Here is a 16,611-nt window from a genome sequence, read left to right as displayed (position 1 = left end):
ATGCAATAATATATAAACAACAAAATGCCTTAGAAATGCAAAGGAATTATTATTTATTAATTCAAACATGTACTAAACTTGTATGCTCCACTGAGATAGAGAGAAGCTGAGAAACTACCATGTCATCAAACAACTTCTGAGCAGTGAGAAAAGGCACACAGATGACACAAAGGCAGTCATGACTAAACTTCAGGGTCTCAAAGTGCCTATAGGAAACAGTGAAAAGAGGGCTTCGAAAAGGCTGTGCAAAGGAGACTCTTGAGCTAGATTTTGGCATTATTGACAGTGGGGCACAGCATATGCAGGCAAGTAATTCAAGATGTTCTAGGCCCGGCAGGGTGGCTCACGCCTGTAATGGGATGAGCTGGGGCACTTTGGGAGGCTGAGGCAGGAGGATTGCTCGAGCCCAGGAGTTCGAGACCTGCCTGTGCAACATGGTGAGACCCTGTAAGAATTAGCTAGGCATGGTAATGTGCCTGTGGTCTCAGCTACTCAGGAGGCTGAGATGGGAGGATGGCTTGGTGGCTCATGCCTATAATCCCAGCACTTTGGGAAGGGGCAAGTGGATCACTTGAAGACAGGAATTCGAGACCAGTCTGGCCAACATGGGTGAAACCCGTCCTCTACTAAAAATACAAAAATTAGCTAGGCGTGGTGGCATGCGCCCGTAGTCCTGGCTACTGGGGAGGCTGAGGCACAAGAATCGCTTGAGCCCAGGAGGCAGAGATTGCAGTGAGCCAAGATCGCACTACTGCACTCCAGCCTGGGCTACAGAGTGAGACTCTGTCTCAAAAAAAAATTGATGTTCTGCTAGAATATGCAGATGATGTGCTGTAGGCCAGAGGTTCTTGGCAAGAGGTCTCAGAGCTCTGAGGAGTCTGCAAGGTCATAATGATTTTAATAATAAAACCAAGACACATAATCACCAAAAATTAGAAACAACCCAGATATCCTTTAACTGGTAAGTGCACAAACTGTGATCTATTCATATACTGGGACAGGACTCAGCAATAAAAATAAAAATAAATTAGTGACACACACAACACAACTGAATCTCAAATGTCTTATGTTAAATGAAAGAAGCCAGATTCAAAAGGCTACATACTGTATGATTCCATTTATACAACAGTCATGAAATGGCCAGACTATGGGTGGGGAGAGAAAATAGGTCAGAGGGTGCAGGAGTTGGGGAGAGGAACATTTGGGAAAGATGGAAATGTTTCATATCTGTACTATATTTACAACCATATGTATTTACATTAAAAGGAGTAGATTTCCCTGAATATAAATTAAACCTTGATAAATCTAACTTTCAAAAATAACGTCACTCTCCTTTTTCACTCCCATAAGAGTACAGTGTTTGCCAGAAGCCACAGGACTGTGATGATGCCATCATTCTGCAACTAAGCCATGTGTGCTTGTATATTCTTAGGTTTTACATTTTCTCCATTTTAATACTTCTAATACAGTAAATAGTCATGAATGTAACAGACATAAACAAAAACTCTCCTGAGTCCCTAATAATTTTTAACAGCGTAAAAGGTTTCTGAGACCAGAAGAGTTTCAGAACCACTGCTGTAGATAAGGAGGAGGCCCTGAAGTGTTCTAGCAAGGGAAACAGGAAAGAACTGATGGAGGGAAACCAGTAAAGAAGTAACTACAGGATCTGATTAAGGCTGATTCCGGGATGAGAAAGAAAATAGGTCCACACATCATCTATACCTTGTTATAAATCCCAAGCCCATTTCTGGGCTGACACTTTGCTGGTGCATTCAAGTTTTGCAAACTAATTCCTGTTAACTGGTAATATAGTTGGGAAATTAAATCTGCTATAGGAGTCATCCTACAACACATTACTAACCAGTGATTTGTGGATTATTTACTCAGTTGCCAATGCCCCTCTTCAAACGATGACAATCATTTAAAATTGACCTTTACACATTTTGAGCTTGAAAATTAAGCATCCTAAAGAGGCTCAAAAACTAATTTACAAGTGACTCAGCACCTCATGATCAATTAGGCAAATTAGGTAGTTGCTTAAAAAGCCAATGTGTTACTTCTCTAAAATATGTTTTCACTTGTATCCAGAAACACTATGACAATCTCAACTCAGCACAATTTTTTCTATGCAATGTGGTTTTCTGGATGGGAGGCGAGGGTGAATACGTTGTTTCTGTGTTTGGCATAGTTCCCTTTCCTCCTGGGGAAAACTCATTTCTAAATACAAGCTCTGTAAATTCCAAATTATTTCAAGTACAAATCTTCTTCTACAATCTTCTCATCCCCAGAACTATTATAGTACTTCGGTATGCCACAGAGAGGTAGAGAAATTATTCTTAAAACCATCCATGTCTTTAAGCTTTAAGCAAACAGAAAACAGATTGACTGATGACAGACTGATCAATCAATCATGGGATGAAGGTGATAAGTATTAGAAGAAAGGATGATCCCTTTCCCAAAAAAGGTAAATACAGCTTTATAAGCCATTTTAAATGAGTGAGACTGTGTGTGTGTGCGCGTGTGTTGTGTGTGTGTAATTGCCATTATATATTGCTTCTCTAATTGTCTTAAGTAACCAACCCCACTGACACCTCAGTTAATACCAAACAGATGGAAATCTGTCTGGAGAATTCAATCTGCCACCTTTCAAAAAATTCACCTATACTTCTATTACAGAAGCCCGAGAAACTCCAGACTCCTGCAAAAGTATCTGTGAATTATTAAGATAAAGTGAAATTAGATCTTTACCTGAAAGTATAGTCCTTTGATTCTACTTTTCATAAAAATCTTGCAAATCAGACTACGGTCAATACTACTGGAGACTGTAATTGGAAGTGTCACCTAAAGTTTGAAAAGGGGGAAATAATCTGAAATACATGCAAAGATTGAAAAGGGGGAAATAATTAATTTGAGATACATGTACAATGCAGATAAAAATATCAATTTGATCAAAGATGAAATTTCTGTAAATTTGTTAAAGCCAAATGGTTTCTGCAGGAAACCTGTTTTCTGTGATTCAAATCCAAAATGGAAAACGTGGGTGGTTCTTCCTGTCTCACTATTAGAGTCAGCCAATTGGCTGGTGAAGCTTTCACACAACTTCAGCTCAAACCCCTTCCATCTGCTTTAACACTGCCATACCTTAGTGGAATGAAAGAGGCATAAAGGCTTTCTCTAGCCTCAAAGTAAGTCTTCACAAGGAACCTTTGGCTTATTCTATCTCAACCATACTTGATCAAGCTGCCCATTTTTTAAAACTTCAAATCCGAAAGATGTGAAAAATAGTAAGAGCTAAATCGCAAAATAATTCAAGGACATTAAAGCTATCTCTGACTGTAGAGCTGAGTTTCTAAAAAAACAGCAAACTCATCTGTCAAGTACAAAGCTCCAGGGGCAACACACATGCTGGCTCCGCCCATTACCTCGACCACAGTGGCATCTCTTCCCCAGCCACACGGTGCTCACCATTTGCCATGACAGGCCGCCAACAGAGACCACATTTGAACTTCTAAATATGTGACACTGCCAGAATGGAGTATGAATCCAATATTTCTGTAGGGTATGTCTGCATATCCACCTAAAGCCACTAAATTAGCTAGTGTGACACATTTAACTGAAAATATCACACGCAACAGTATGCCTTCAGTGAGAAAAGACCACTAGTACATGATACTAGCATGGTAAAACAATTGTGCATACAGTGCTGCCCAACTAAATCTTAAATCCTTAAAGCACTAGAAAACCTGCTAGTGCAAGACAATAAAAATTCAGGCAGCTGCTTCCAATGGTGATGTAAGGACCCCACATGGCAAACTGCTCAAGGGTAGCTACTGTCCACTTCCTAAAGATTCCAGGCCCACTTAAAAATCCTCAGGTCTCAGGAGGTTTTTTTCTCAAAAACTGCTAAAAGTCTCATACAGTTCACCCTGCATAGTAGAAAAAGGCCCTTCACGAGCCACCAGTGACTGCACAGCAAGTTCTTACATAATGACTTATCTGGTAGTCACACAGGAAAACCCGCTGACAAGGATAAAGCAAGGGGCCCTGGTTCTCAGATAGTCATCTCAAGGGAACTGTTGTTACAAGGAGCCACTGAAATGTGAAATACACACACACTATTTGTAAATGTGAATTTTAGAAAGTATCTGTACGGAAGCACTAAGCATATCATGAACAAATACAGACCATAAGCTTGTAGAGCCAAAAAAGACCCAATACTTCATTACCACTGTAATACTCTAATTTTGCCGATAAAATTAAGTCAAAACCTCCTGACTGCCAGCGCAGTGCTCCGTGAAATCTACATTTTGGAGCATACTGAAATTGAGTTACAACTCAGTTGCATGATAAATCTCATTTAACCATGTGCTGCAAAAGCTCAATTTACATAAAAGATTAAGAAGTAAAAACCTTTATCATATCTCTAGTGAAGAGGGAAGGGTACAGGGAAGTTTGCTGTCTTTGTCCATACCAGTATAATTTTATCGTCAGGAAAAAATATATATATAAACTATATATATAAATCATCTCTCTTTTCAAAAACTGCTGCCAAAACCAGTACATCTAGCAAAAAGACACAAAATATGACGTCTTACTACCCTTACAAAGAATGTGGAAATGGCATAAATAACAATCCTTTCTTCTGAAGTTGAGGTTTAAAATATTTTCTAAGTTATTTTCACTGCACTATCATTAATTTCCTCTAATGTAATTTTAGAACAGATCAAGTAGATACATTTCTTCATTTCAGTTTCTTTAAAACTGTGATTTGCTAACACTTCTTCTAAGACAATGATCAACGACGATCTGTCATTGTGTTCATTTTCTCAACTTCCTCAAGTAAGCACATTTTTGCAAGACTAAAATAATGCACATACTTACACACATAAAAAGAGAAAGACATAAATACTTCGTCTAGGATGAAATAACTGCGTGACTTTTGAAATTTTTAAGACAAAATGCAGACCTCAAAACAAGGTCATAATTGCTCCCTGGGTTATCTCTAAAGAGAGGCTTCTACATTCCTCTCCTATTGATACTTCAGTGAAAATCTGTGACAAAAATTCATCCCAATTCTGCCATTAACTAGCTGTGTGATAGATACTGGGCAAGTCATTTAAGGGTTGGACTTAGGCTCATATAAAAAGTTGGCATATCCGATTTCTATCGTATTTTCTAGGTTTCTTAACATCTTCCTAAGACATTATTTATCATCTTTATTGTCACTGAATTCTAAAAGTCAAATACATCTTTAAACAATAGAAATAACCATTTATAAACTACTTTATGCCCTAGAACTCAATAGAAGACTACCATCAGCTTATCTGAAACCTTTAGAACATTATAAGCTTTATCTTCATTAAATGTATCACTTTGTCTCATGTTTCAGCATTTTGTAAAAAGTTTAGATTAGTAGAAATGTACTTTCACATCTAGATGACCCCGAAGCACCATCCAACTCTCTCAAGATGGGAGATCCTGATGCCTTCACTTCCTTCCTCATCCATCCTCCATCACCGCAGTAGCCAGATACTCTGAAATATTTTTGGCCACAATGGTGACAATGAAAACCTTTTAAACCACTTATGTTAAAAACCAGCTACATGTACAAGTCTGTATCTGAAAATCTCTGTATGCATTTTTATCATTTAGTACTCTAGATTTTAATATCTAAAGAACCAGTTCCATTGATAATATCTGCATAATCTCATGACTCTTCATCTGAATCCGAGTTCCCTATTTGCCAAACAAGCAAGGAGGTTCCAGAAAACTGTATACAACACAACTCACGCACTTACTTTCTTTATATACCACTGATGATTTTGCCATCCTCAATGGAGTCAATTAAAAAAACAACCAGTAGGATTGAGAATCTGTCATTTTACCAATAGGAATCTCAAAAAGTAGCTGCTTTTGCCAAGTTCATTCATTCAACACATTTATTATCTACTACGTGGCAGGCACTTTTAATTTATCGTCCTGGGGATATATAAACAGACAAAAGTCCCTGCCTTCATGTGCTGTACTGAAGAAGATGACACACCATAAACAGAAACCATAATAGACAAATTATATGGAGGAGATGTACATATAAGGTGTATCAGTCTGTTCTCATGCTGCTAATAATGACATATCCAAAACGGGGTAATTTATAAAGAAAAAGAGGTTCAGTGGATTCACAGTTCCCCATGGCTGGGGAGGCCACACAAACATGGTGGAAGGTGAAGGAGGAGCAAAGTGACATCTTACATGGTGGCCGGCAAGAAAGCGTGTGCAGGGCAACTGCCCTTTATAAAACCATCAGATCTCGTGAGACTTATTCACTATCATGAGACCAGCACAGGAAAAACCTGCCCCCATGATTCAGTTACCTTCTACTGGGTCCCTCCCACAATACGTGGGGAATATGGGAGCCTCAATTCAAGATGAGATTTGGGTGGGCACACAACCAAACCATATCCATAAAGTCAGAGGGGATACGTGCTTGATATGGTTTAGATCTGTGTCCCCATCCAAATCTCAAGTTCAATTTTAATTCCCAGTGTTAGAGGTGGGGCTTGGTGGAAGGTGACTAGATTTTAGGGGCAGATCCTTCATGAATGATTTAACACCATCCCTTTGGTGCTGTTCTCAAGTTCTCACGAGATCTGCTTATTTAAAAGTGTATAGCACCTTCCCACTCTCTCTCTCTTCCGCCTGCTCCAGCCATGTAAGACGTGCCTGCTTCCCCTTCACATTCTGCCATGACTAAAAGTTTCCTGAAGCCTCCCCAGTAGCCATTATGCTTCCTGTACAGCCTGTGGAATCGTGAGCCAATTAAATCTCTTCCTTTATAAATTACCCAGTCTCAGGTATTTATTTATAGTAGTGTGAGAATTGACTAATACAGTGCTATTGTAAAGAAAAAGGACAGGCTACTAAGAAAAAGGGATTCAGGAATGAAGGGAGGGCAAGTGGGCTGCAATCTTAAACAGGATGGGGTAAGGGTAAGAGTCACTACAAAGGCAGTGTCTGAGCAATGACATGAAGGAGATGATGAAGTGAGCCAGACTGAAGTTTCCTAGTAATTTTTAACTTGTACTGACTATACACGTAATGGTAAATGCTTTAGCAAAAGATATATATGAGCAAATTTACAAACAACCCAGAAGACTAAAATAGAAGAGAGCTAGCTATGTGCAAACCCCCTTCGTTTTTGCAGCTTATTTTACCAAGTGAAACTTACAACTTCAATTAGGTATGCTTGGTGTGTTTTTACCCCAACTGTTGTTTTGAACACAATTCTTCTGTGATTCATCCTCAAAATTCAAAAATAAATGTCCCACTATTCATTTGAAACATAAAAGAGCACCAGTGTTGACCGGGCACAGTGGCTCATGCCTATAATCCCAGCACTTTGGGAGGTCAAGGCAGGTAGACCTTTTGAGTTCAGTAGTTCAAGACCAGCCTGGGCAACATGGCAAAACCCGTTTCTACAAAAATTCAAAAAATAGAGGCCAGGCACAGTGGCTCATGGCCCAGTACTTTGGGAGGCCAAGGTGGACCACTCACTTGAGGTCAGGAGTTCGAGACCAACCTGGCCAACATAACAAAACCTCGTCTCTACTAATAATACAAAAAAAATTAGCTGGGCATGGTGGTGTATACCTGTAATCCCAGCTACTTGGAGGCTGAGGCATGAGAATTGCTTGTGCCCAGGAGGCGGAGGTTGCAGTGAGCCAAGATGGCACCACTGCACTGTAGTCTGGGTGACAGAGTAAAACTGTGTCTCAACAACAACAATAAAAAATTAGTCGGGCATTGATGGCTCATAGTACCAACTACTTGGCAGGCTGAGGCTAGAGAATTGCTTGAGCCCAGGAAGCAGAGATTGCAGTGAGCGGAGATCATGCCACTGCACTCCAGCCTGGGTGACAGAGTGAGACCGTCTCAAAAAAACAAAAGAGCACCAGTGTTATCAACCAATAACTCCACTAGGACATCCTGACTACTGCATCAGGGCTCAAATCTCAGTATGGGGAATCCAGGAGCTTTTCCCAGTGTGGAGAAACCTGTGCTTTCCTAGAGTTTAGCAGGAAATGAATAGGCTATGAAATCAGGCAGCTTTACCACCAACCAGTTATATAGTCTTGAGCAAATCACTTCACCCCCTGGGCTTTTGTTTCCTCAACTATAAAAATCAGGGTGTTGGACCATGTGATTTCGAAGTCCCTTTTAGGGCTTTCTTTCACAGACACACACCCAAAAACCTTCAGATTAATAGCCATATATTAAAAATTATAATATCAGCCAGGCACAGTGACACACAGTCCCAGCTACTTGGGAGGCTGAGGGGGGAGGATCACCTAAGCTTGAGCATAGGAGTTTGAGACTGCTGTGAGCTATGATCACACCACTGCACGTCCCCCTAGGAGACGAGAGTAAGACCCTGTCTCTAAAACATAAAATTTTTTTAAATTTATAATAATGTCATGCTTTGTAATTCTGCTAACCCACCATCAGATTCATATTAATTTCATTCTTCAGTATTCTTCAAATAACTAATGAATTTATACTGACTGATTCATAAAGTCTCAACTCTCTCTCTCTGATCAGAAAAACAAATTCACAAGGGTCTTGACTTGCAGTGGTATTCCCCAAGTATTAAAAAAAACAAAAAAACAAAAAAACCCTGGTATTTCTCTTGTGTTTGGCTTTCCTATCAACATACCCCTGCTAGCTTAAATAGAATTTTAAAGTAACACAACCACAAAACTGCTGAAATTTTAAATATTCTTTATATAGCCCCTCAGTGAAATAGTCTTTTTTGTTGTTGTTGTATTTTGTAGAGACATAGTCTCACTCTATTGCCCAGGCTGGAGTACAGTGGCACCATCATAGCTCGGTGCAGCCTTGAACTCCTGGGCTCAAGCGATCCTCCTGCCTCAGCCGCCCTAGTAGCTAGGACAACAGGTGTGCTACTTTACTTTTATTTTTGTTTTTTTGTAGAGACAAGGTCTTGCTATGTTTCCCAGGCTGGTCTTGAGCTCCTGGCCTTAAGTAATCCTCCTGCCACAGCCTCCCAAAGTGCTGGGATCATAGGCATGAGCCACCGTGCCTGGCCCAAAAAGTATGTTTTTAAATTGTAGGTTTCCTTAAAAGTTTCACTTAAAATCTTATGTTATTAACTATTATACTGCTTATAATTATAATTAACATTATATTATTTTAAATTGGTACTGTAATGAGTATCTGTTATTCATGGAGCCCCAAATCATCTTTGTTACGTTTTCACTACTTCCTTACTATGTAAACCTCACCTTCCCAATGTAGAATTTTAAAAAAGAAAGCAAATAAGCAAATTGGGGGTATACAAGCAGACATGTTAATTAGGTTCCACTAACCAGACATACCACACAGGGCTCCTTCAGAACGGAGTTACATAGGGAAAGTGGAAGAAGGGGGGCAAGTCTTGCTTGGCTTCCTGGTTTGCAGCACCCTGACTTTATCAGGAGCAGCAGCTCCTCAGCAGGCCTGTTCCACAGTGCAGAACTGGCAACCATTCCCAGAAACTCAGAGTACAGTCTCTTTTGTCAGCCTGCCCAATGTGCTAAACTAGCTATCACCCTTAATAAATCAGTTGCTACTTATACCAGTAGAATAACTCTTATTATCTGTAACAAAAAACCCCAACCAACACGCATAGCAAATATTCATTTCATTATTTCCACATACAAGAGCTGAGATTGAAAAGAAAACAACACACAGAACATTCCACCATATAAGCCAAGAATTCTTTGTTTCAAGCCAGGGCTTATATTCACAATCAACACTTCGAACCTTCCCTTATATGTACTTTCTCATAAATTTCATCACCTCTGTCATGCAAGGAGAAGAAAATGGTTTTTGCCTAACTAATTTTCTATCAATAAAGAGTCTGATGACAGTAACTTGGCAAGGTATTCGAGAAGAGGATACAATAAACATCACTTTCTATACCAGCTCAAGTTTATGGAGAATCCTGCAGTGTTAGGTAGCACTTTCAGAACATTCCCCAACTGCAGGCAAGGTGATCTAAGGCTGTATTTGAATGCCGAAATGATCAGTACTTCGTGCCAAGGCATAACTTAATTCACAAAGCAGCAGTGAACTTTTCACTGATTTTCTCCATCCCTCAGGGTAAGATAATCATGTTAAAACCACAGACACATCAGGCAACTAAAAGACACTATTACCTAATACTAAAAGCAGACTGGAAGCCCTGAGAAGTGATTATGCATGTTAAAATTCTCTTCTTGGTATAAAGATTAAGTCCTACACAATTACTTGGCAAAGATGGAAAAAGTAATCAGCGATTAATAATACTGGTCCTTAAAGTGGCAACAGAATCTTACAAAGGACATTTAGTATCTTTGACTAATACTGCCAAACTACACAGGTACTTTTCAGGTGATACTCAAAGGCAAAACTTTATAAAGATCGCTTACACACTTCTGAAGGCCCTTAATGACACCGATAATCATCCAGTGCATCTCAACGCTCTGCCAAAGCACAAGTATGCATCGTCTCCACACAGTGATTCAAGACAAGTCTCACTAATGTTAGTGCCCCCTGGGCCTTGGTTCTCCAGGCACTCAGCAAGCTCTCCCTTTGTCATGGCAGTACCTCACCCTGCCTTCTGCTCCCTGAATGGCTTTTATCAAACAGTTTATAGTGTACTTAGCTGTAGCACTGATGGTGGGGAGAAAAAGAATATGCAAAAGTTAAAACATAAACTATATTTTTCCCTAAGAACAAAGCAAATCAATTTGCTTAGGAAAACTTACAGCTTGGCTACTTCAAAACAAAATTTTAAAATTTCATAGAAAATGTCTGCAAAGAAGTTACTACGATGACTCTCAAGCTTTACTATGACTACCCATGTACCATGTGTGTCCTCTGGTTGCACCTGGCAAACACACCTTTTTTTTTTTTTTTTTTTTTTTAAGAAATGAAGTATCAGGCCAGGCACAGTGGCTCACGCCTGTAATCCCAGTACTTTGGGAGGCCAAGGCGGGCGGATTGCTTGAGGTTAGGAATTCGAGACAAGCCTGGCCAACATGGTGAAACCCCCTCTCTACAAAAATACAAAAATTAGCCAGGTGTGGTGATGGGCGCCTGTAATCCCAGCAACTCAGGAGGCTGAGGTGGGAAAATCACTTGAACCTGGGAGGCAGAGATTCCAGTGAGCCAAGATAGAGCCACTGCACTCCAGCCTGGGCAACAGAGCGTGACTCCACCTCAAAAACAAAAAAAAAGAAATGAAGTATCTCTAGGCCAGAAATGATACATGGCCTACTTTAATTTTTTGTTTATCATGTCTAGACTCTAATCTCAATCTTATTCCAAGATTAAGGCTATGATGCTCATGTGTTAATAGTATCAAGATCAAAGGATACATACATAATACCACAAATCAGTGATTCCCAAAGCTGGTTTGCAAAACAATACCTGCATCTGTAGGTCCTCAGAGAAATGGAAAAAAAAACTGTTTGAGTATTTCATAAGGCTAAATTTATCCAATTTAAATGGTTGATCTTTATTTTGAAATTGTGTCTTTCCTATTCTTTTGGTATTTGAATGGCCTTTCTTAATAAAATGCTGAAAAAAATTAAGATTACATCTGTAAAATACAAGCAGATGGCTGGCACTGTTCCAGATCTTCTGCACCTTCTCCCCGTCTCCAACTTCCCAATTCCCCTCTTTCCAGTTGCTCAGGCAAAAACTAAAAATAAACACTAAAATAAGACCTAGTGCCATTCTTCTTTCTTCAACATCCCAGTTCCAGACCATGAGCATATCCTTCAGCTTCACACTGAAAACCTACCAACAGTCAACTACCCCATTTATTGCCACTACCAGGTCTAAGTCACCATAACCACTCCCTCAGACCACTGCCACTGCCTCTTAACTGGCTCCCTACTTCAGTCCCATTCCCAGCAGGCTACTTTCAACAGAGCAGCCTAGCGACTCTGTTAAAACCTAGGTAGGTCCATGTCAATGCTCTGCTTAAAACCCTTCAGGAGTCCCATCCCAGTGAGAGGAAATTCTTCAGCAAGCCCCACCTGCTGTCTCAATGCCTCTCTCAGCTCATCTCCGCTCCTCCATTACTAGTCATGTCCTTCTAGGCACCTGGCCTTGTGTTCTTCACACCTGCTGCCTCTTTGGTCTAAAATGTTCCCCCCAGGTCAGACACCTGTATGATTAGTGACCTTACTTCTTCAGGTGGTTACTCGAAATTCATCCTTATCTTTGTGACCTTGAGATAAACTAAAATTTCTTAAAACAAAACACCATTAAGAGAGTTGAAAAGGCAAGCCAGCGAGCGGAAGAACAGATGTGCAATGCACGTATACAATGGAGAACTTATCCAGAACACATTTTTTAAACTCCTATAAATCAATAAGGAACGTGGTATTTAGTCATTTACTGACATAATTTGCATATGGTGAAATTCACTCTTTTTAGTGTACAGGTTTTCTGTGGGTTTTCACAAATGTATATGGTCATTTAACCACAACACAGTGAAAATATGGAACATTTCTATCGCAACAAAAAGTGGTTCAAAATGGTCAATAAATATGAAAAGGTGCTTAAATGCATTAGTCCTCCACATTGGAACATCTCTACACAACTACCAGAAAAGCTAAAGTTAAATGGCAGGAGATGCCAAATCTTGACATGTCTGTGGAACTCTCACATGCCATTAATAGGTATACAAATCGATATAATCACTTTGGAAAACTTTATCAGTATCTACCAAAGTGAATACACACATATCCTATTACCTGGCAATTCCACTTCTAATTATATCCCCTATAGATGGCATCACTAAAAAGAAATATACAAGCATGTTTGCTGCAGAACTACTCATTAGCTAGAGATAGAAGACAGTAAACTGTGATATCATGATACAATTTAATACTCTACAGCAACAAAAATGAATAAACTACAAATACTTGTAAGAGCATAGATTGGATCTCACCAAATCAATGTTGAGTAGAAGAAGCCAGAAACAAAAGAATGTATTATGCATTATGACATTAATATAAAGCTCACAAACCAGCAACAGTAACCTACGGTGTGAGTCCTCAGGAGGCAAGGCTTCAACTGGGAGAAGAGATAACCAGGCCTCTTAAGGGGCAGCTAAAATTCTGTTTCTTAATTTGAGTGCTGATTACACAAGTGTATTCACTTTGTAGAAATTCAACCCTCCCAGCTACTCAGGAGGCTGAGGTAGGAGGATCACCTGAGCCCAGGGAGGCTGCAGTAGGCCATGATCACAACATTGCATTCCAACCTGGGTAACAGAGTGAGACTGTCTCAAAAACAAGAAGACAGTAAATTCATCCCATGGTACATTTGTGCTTTCTGCGCTTTCCTGTATGTTTGTTACACTACAATATCAAGTTTGTTTTAAAAAAAAAAAAAATCACCTTTTCAATGAGGCCGTCTCTGGCCACCTAATATTTCCACCAGTCCCATTATTTATCATACTCCTTTCCTACTTATTTTTCCTCTGGCACGCTTGTTAATACCTAGTACACTATCTTACATACTAGACATACTTTACAAACTTATGTTGTTTACTGTCTGGCTCCATCCACTAACCTGTGAGTTCCATGAACACAGATATTGACTCCAGTTGGCTGAGTACAGAGTCCCCAGTAGCTGGAATAACACCTGGAAGATAGTAGGCACTCAATATAGATTTAATTAATTTATTAATTATACAGCATTGCCCAATTTAATTAAGTTTAATTATGTTTATGGATTCAAGCTATAAATTCTTACAGTTGTCTTGTTAAACAGCAAGTTGGTTGTTGTTCTGTCTGAATAATGCTTCTCAACATGGTTTTAAGACTTCTCATCTTCCAAGTTCCAGATCAGATTCTGATCAGCTTATGGTATAATAAACCATATTAGGAAACCATATAGGAAACTCTTACACTCTGAATTCTCTTCACACCTAACTTTATAAATGAAAGCTAAGGCTGCATTAACCTTTCTCTCGGGCATATCCACCCTACTGACTCATACTGAGTTTAGAAGCAAATAAAAGTAACAAAGGGATTTAATTCCATTTTTTTCCTTCACATAAAAATCATGAAATATTCCCAACCTATCATGGTACCTTTAGTGTCGAGTCCTAAATGTAGAAATTTTAAACTACCTCCATCTATTCTAAGTTTTAGCTAGTCATTTCAACAGCTTTCTTTTAAAATTGCAGTTCTCAACTTTTTCCATCACTGCACCTCTAAAGAGACTTTTTAGGCATTTTTTTCTTAATCACCCTCTCCAATGAAATTTTAGTATCACAGATACACTATTTATCTGTTATGTAATTATACTGTACTTTCAACCTAAAGAGTAGCATTTCTGCTCCCACAACCCCTACAACCAATTTCACCTCTTTGAAATTCTATAAAGGAGTATTTTAAACTTTGAAAGTAGTTTATCAACTACTACCTTACCATTCTAATTTTACTTCACATGTGAATTTGTTAACAGTAAAACTATTTCAAAGATCAAAGTTGTAACCCACAGAAATCAAATACAGAGTGCAACAGCACAGGTTCTCTCCTAGCTTGTGCAGATCCATCGAATCTACTATTCAACAAGCTACAAATCCACCTAATCCCCATATCACATTTTCCCATCTTGTTCATAAGGACAGCCTTTTGTTAAACTATTCTGTCGAAATCAAAAGACAGCATTCCCTTAATTAATAACCTATTTAAACTTTTCAGAATCTATTTTTAAAAGAAAACAATATTAGCACAGAATGACTTATTTTAGTCTCTCCTAAGTCCCTCTGGGGGACTTAGGACCACTGCAATCCCTAACTTCACTCTTGTAAGAGTTTCCTATGTGGCTGGAACCAGATCAGTACATTTTCTATATTATGAGCAAACCTTTTCAATGCATACCTGATCATTCTGCTCCCTGGATATTTAAAATCTTTCCAGGGCTCTCCTAGGCCTATAAAAGCCCCAAGTCCTTAGCATAATAGGCAAAACCTAACTGCAAGGCCAATCAGTGGCAATACCTCCCACTTCTTTTTGTTTTGTCTTGAGAAAGAGTCTTGCTCTGTCACCTAGGCTGGAGTGCAGTGGTGCAATCTCGGCTCACTGCAACCTCCGTGTCTGGGATTCAAGCAATTCTCCTGCCTCAGCCACCCAAGTAGCTGGGATTACAGGCACATGCCATCATGCCCAGCTAGTGTGTGTATGTGTGTATGTGTAGTAGAGACAGGGTTTCACCATATTAACCGGGCGCAGTGGCTCACGCCTATAATCCCAGCACTTCAGGAGCCCGAGGCAGGTAGATCACGAGGTGTGATCACGAGTAGGAGGTCGAGACCTCCCACTTCTAAAAAGTTTTTTCACAATCACTTTACTCCATCTAGCAGAAACGCTCTTATAACCAAGCCTCAGCACCTGCCTGCCCTCCCCACCCTACTCTATTTTCCCTTAGTCTCTTCGGATGTTAGAAGCAGTATCACCTCTTCAAAAGATGTCCTATTCTCCACATTCTCCCGAGTGTCACAAGAGCACTCCTTAACCAGCCTCCTAGGCACTCTGCCTATATTTGGGGATTACTTATTAATGCGTCTGCTTCCCCTACTCTTGGGCCATCAAAAAATATGTGCAAGGAAATGCACTAAGGATACAGGCTACAAGTTGACCTCCTAAATTTAGAACGTGACATTCACCTTTGTTCCCCTGGCAGCAGGAGTACCAGGAACCCACAGGAATTAGAAGCCCAGTGAATGTTTTTTATAATACTGAAACCATCCTGGCTCCTGGTAACCACTACCTTTTTCTCTCGTGCTATCAAATCACCTGTTTAAACCTATACTAAAATTCTGCCAGAAAGTCGTATGAAACTTCTTCTATTTTCCTTTCTTTAGGAAAAAAACCTATTTTCCTTTCTTTAGGGAAAAAAAAACGAAAACACTGACATAAACCCTCAGATTTCAGGAGTGTCAAGGCTCAGAATACATTAACCCAAAGGATTCCGAACTGAAGGAAACTGCAGGGGCCCCAGAAACAAGGTCACTTCCCCCGCCTTCTATGTGAAGCATGGTCATAAAGGAATTCTCTGATCCATCTTACCTGAAAATAAATCATAAGACCCTTATTCCAGAAGGGTTCTGCCCCACACCCAATGGAAAAGTAATGTTCAACACAGAGCGGCTGAGAAGAATCCGGACAGGCCTTGCTGGGTTCCCCTCTCAGTTTATTACCATTAGATCATTCCCTTTTTGTGCAATCACCTTACTACATGGCCATGATTCTCCATCAAATCTAAGCATAGAAACAGTTTTCCCTGAGTCTTTGGGTCTTCATTTTTGAAAGCTCTCATGTCATATATAACTTTGTTAAATAAATCTGTGATGCTTTCTTTCCTGCTAACCTGTCTTTTGCTAATAGGAGTGTTGACCACAACCCTTGTGATGGGTGAGGAAAACGTATCATGTTTTTGCCCCTATAAGAGCTTCTCTAACCTTATCAGTTCTCGAAGTTTCCCAACTGGGGTTCCTCAAATTAATGGTAGAGTTTTCAGTATCCTGGGGAAGAATCCGTTTCA

At 39.7% G+C, this 16,611-nt stretch overlaps 1 protein-coding gene across 34 annotated transcripts in view; it reads right to left on the bottom strand.

The window, feature by feature from the left end:
- The window catches only part of SIPA1L1 (signal induced proliferation associated 1 like 1), a 409,230-nt gene that overhangs the window by 363,802 nt on the left and 28,817 nt on the right, over nucleotides 1-16,611 (bottom strand). For 3 of the 34 annotated variants that reach the window (XM_077937700.1, XM_077937722.1, XM_077937727.1), the window contains exon 4: nucleotides 13,630-13,701. The exons of the other annotated variants lie outside the window; for them this stretch is intronic. The gene's annotated coding sequence lies outside the window, so the exon portion shown is untranslated. The remainder of the gene's footprint in view (nucleotides 1-13,629; nucleotides 13,702-16,611) is intronic. 34 annotated transcript variants of the gene reach the window in all.

This window comes from Macaca mulatta, chromosome 7 (assembly GCF_049350105.2).
Source record: "Macaca mulatta isolate MMU2019108-1 chromosome 7, T2T-MMU8v2.0, whole genome shotgun sequence".
Classification (NCBI taxonomy): domain Eukaryota; kingdom Metazoa; phylum Chordata; class Mammalia; order Primates; family Cercopithecidae; genus Macaca; species Macaca mulatta.
Note: the sequence above shows the minus strand (reverse complement) of the source record. Positions and strands in the feature narration are given on the sequence as shown.